The 3,316-nt window shown below is 64.4% G+C and overlaps 1 long non-coding RNA gene across 1 annotated transcript; it reads right to left on the bottom strand.

Moving 5' to 3' along the window:
- Positions 1 to 364: 364 nt before the first annotated feature.
- Positions 365 to 3,075, bottom strand: LOC123814649. Its single transcript, XR_006784973.1, has 3 exons — positions 2,493 to 3,075; positions 1,282 to 1,407; positions 365 to 813 (listed from the first exon to the last, which is right to left on the bottom strand). It is a non-coding gene; the product is annotated as an uncharacterized LOC123814649 (long non-coding RNA).
- Positions 3,076 to 3,316: the final 241 nt, after the last annotated feature.

The raw sequence follows: 3,316 nt of genomic DNA on the forward strand, positions 1-3,316 counted from the left end.
TGGGGGGTCAGTGTACTGAGAGCAGGGTTGGGAACCAAAGGGTCGCTGGTTCCATTCCCACTCAGGGTACAATCTTGGGTTGTGGGCCAGGTCCTCAGTAGGAGGCGCGTACCAGGCAACCACACATGAGTGTCTTTCTCTCCCTCCTTCTCCCTCCCTTTCCCTCTCTCTAAACAGAAATAAATCTTAAAAAAACAAACAAACGTAATTCCTAGACACACTGTGACACAACACACAACGGTGAGAAGCCGAAAGCTCCCTCTGTCCGATCAGGAGGAAGACAGACGCCCACACTCACCACCTCCCCGCACCCGAGTACTGGGAGTCAGAGCAACAGCGGTCACGCGAGACAGAGACAAACAGCAAGCACATCCGAGGGAGGAGGAGCCTTCCCACTGCTCGCAGACGGCAGGACGGGCTACGTAGGACCGTTTGAGGACCCACGAAATCCCATGAGAACGTGCAAATGAAGGCAGTGACGTCGCAGGACACAACGTGGACACCGGGTGCACTTCCGTGCAGCAGTGACGGGTAACCACAGGGAGGTGTCGTCAGCCCCTCCTGCGGTTGCATCCGAAAGCAGAAACCACCCGGGAACAAGGTCAGCCAGAGAGCGGACAGCCTGCGCCCTGACGGCTGGAGGAACCGAGAAAGGAGACGAAGGGGGGACACGCGATGGGGGACACACACTGAGCTCAGGGTCAGCAGGAGCAACAGGGTCACCCCGTCCTCGCTGCCCGAAGCCAAGCCTAGACTCAGGGTGTCCTTGTTGAAACGCCGATGGCCTTCTCCTCAGAATGACAACAAGGAATCCTGAAATATATTTAGAAATTCCTTGCGTTTTATTCCTCAGTGAGGCAGTCGTGTTAGGTGGGCGTCTGCCACCTTTCTAACTAACCTGACTCCTGCTCACGTTTAAGTCCCGCCCTCCCCCTGCCCAAGTGCAGGGGACTTTGGGTGGAGGGTCGCTGCCCTCGTGGCGGGAGCACTGGGCGGGAAGGTGCTGGGACCCCATCCTCCTCCACAGGCTGCGGGGCACCCAGAGGTTCGGGGTGAACCCGTGTGTCTTACTCTCTCAGACAGCGGCTCTGATTGCCGGGAGCCTCAGGGGGACTCTTTCACCACAGACTCCATGTCATCCTAGGAGACACTTGTCCTGCCTGCCCCATCACCCTGTTCACCTGTGACACCCACACCTGGGGTGATTCCTACCAGCCGGGTTGACGTGGGGCGGGCTACAGAAACGAAGGAGCCTCCCCCAGCCTCCCTGCGCCCACTCACCCTCCCGGCACTCGGCACACGGCAGGGATGCGGGCTCCAGGTGGCGGTGGGCCAAGGAGCACCCAGGCTCGCTCAGGCTGCACTCCGAGATGCCGTCCAGGTCTCACACTCTGCACCCGTGGGAGCCTGTGAAGGGGGGCGCACAGAGGTGATGGTGTGGCCCAGGGCACAGACCGCCCCTGGTCCCTGCGGCCTCTGCCTGAGGAGGTGCCACAGCACCTGGCAGCCTGTCTGCAGCAACTCCTTGGAACCTTCTGGACTAATTCCCGGGTCCATGTGTCCCAGGGACTGGGGACCTGCCTCATCCTTGGCTCTTCCCGACGTGTGCAGCTCCGGGAAGAGGGGTGCTGAGTGTGCACCCCGAAGACCCTGGCCACCACTACCCTGGGGGCCGCTCTGTAGCTTCCGGGCCAGTGTGCCGCGCAGCCCAGGTCGTAGAGAAACCGGCGTCTGTACCGTAAGGCCAGAGTTGATTTTCAGTAAATAAAAGACGGGGTTTCTTAAGAGAAAGTCTCCGCCCATCTCCGGAAGGGGTGTCTAGGGCTGAGGCAACAAACGCTCCAGGCTCCGGTCCCTGCCCCTCCCTCTGCAGTCCCACCGACACGCCCGGGGCTGGGAGCCACCGCTCCTCCCGCCTCCCACCCACAACCCCGCCGCCTGGCCCTGGGGTTGCAGCCACCGCTACTAGACACCCCCACCCGCCTCTGGTCAGAAAGTGGCGGTGTTTCGCTCACTCACACTTCCGGGACAGGCAGGGACTCCGCCTGCGAGGCTCCACAGAGGACCGGGGAGAATGTGGACAGTCTCCAGTCTCCCCGGAAAAATGGGAACCCAGCTCAGGTCCCCTCGCCAGCGTGACCTGCACCGGGGCGCACCCCGCGGACCGGTCCCGATCACATCGTGTTAGGAACCGGACCACCAGTGACCTCGGCCTTGTGCTCCCCACGCCCTCCCCCGGTTGTCCCGCAGGGAATCTGGGGTCCCGTGGGAGTGGGAACGGGCCGCCCGCGCGCCGGGAGAATTCCCACCCTGAGCCGCTGGGACCCCAGTGCGCGGGTGCGCGGGGCGGAACAGAACGCGCTGGTCTCCCCCTGCCCCAGCCCCCGCCCGCACCCCGCTCGGAGCTCGCCAGTTGCCCGCGATCTCGTCCAGCCCCGGGCGACAACCGCCCCGCCGTCGAGGTCTGCCCTCCCCGAGCGCCCCGCACCCACCTGCGCCCCGAGGAGCAGCAGCGGCAAAGTCCGGGGAGGGGAGCGCCGACACCGGAGCGAGCCCCGCTCCTGGGCAGCGGCGGAGCCGGGCGCGGTAGTTTCACTCCCGCCGCAGCCCGCGCGGGTCCTGCAGGCCGGCCGATGGCAGCGGGAAGCCCAGAGAGTCTGGACGGGGACCGCCCTCCCCAAGGCGCCCGCCGTTAGTCTCTGAGGCAATTACAGCGTCTCTTCTGCGGGAGCTTCTCCCCGGGAGCGCATCCGCGCCCAGTGCGTCTCCTGGAGCCAAGCGAGCAGACCGAAATGCCGCAGAAAGGCCCCCTTCAGACAGACGGGCCCCGGGAGCCCAGGGAGCGTGGCGTTTCCGCCGGAAGGAACCGGAAGACCCGGCGGAGGCCCCGCCCCGTCCTCCCCAGGCGCCCGGCCCCGCCCCCAGGGCGGGGTGTCCCTCTCCTCCAGGCGGGGAACCCGCTGCACACGGGCTGGAATGTCCGGTCTTTTCCCCTCTTCATGAAGACACGGGTGATGATGGTGCCCAGACAAACCGAAAGAAGATGAAACAGCTCGCGACCAAACCACCGCTGTCTGCGCTCTGACGCCGGGAGACACAGGAAACGTGTCAGTGAAGTCACAGGCCGACAGTTTCCAGCAGCCGTGAGACCGAATACAGACAGACCGACCCCTCCTGTGCTCGGGAAGGACGTGAAAACCCTCGATCGGGACACCTGCACCCGCATTGACGGCAGCACCGCTCACGAGGGGGAGACACGGACCCCTGAGTGAGATGCACAGACGGATGGACAGAGCCGGGTCGTGTGCACAGACAC

This window comes from Phyllostomus hastatus, unplaced genomic scaffold, assembly GCF_019186645.2.
Source record: "Phyllostomus hastatus isolate PE091 unplaced genomic scaffold, TTU_PhHast_1.1 phas_contig_1680, whole genome shotgun sequence".
NCBI classification, from domain to species: domain Eukaryota; kingdom Metazoa; phylum Chordata; class Mammalia; order Chiroptera; family Phyllostomidae; genus Phyllostomus; species Phyllostomus hastatus.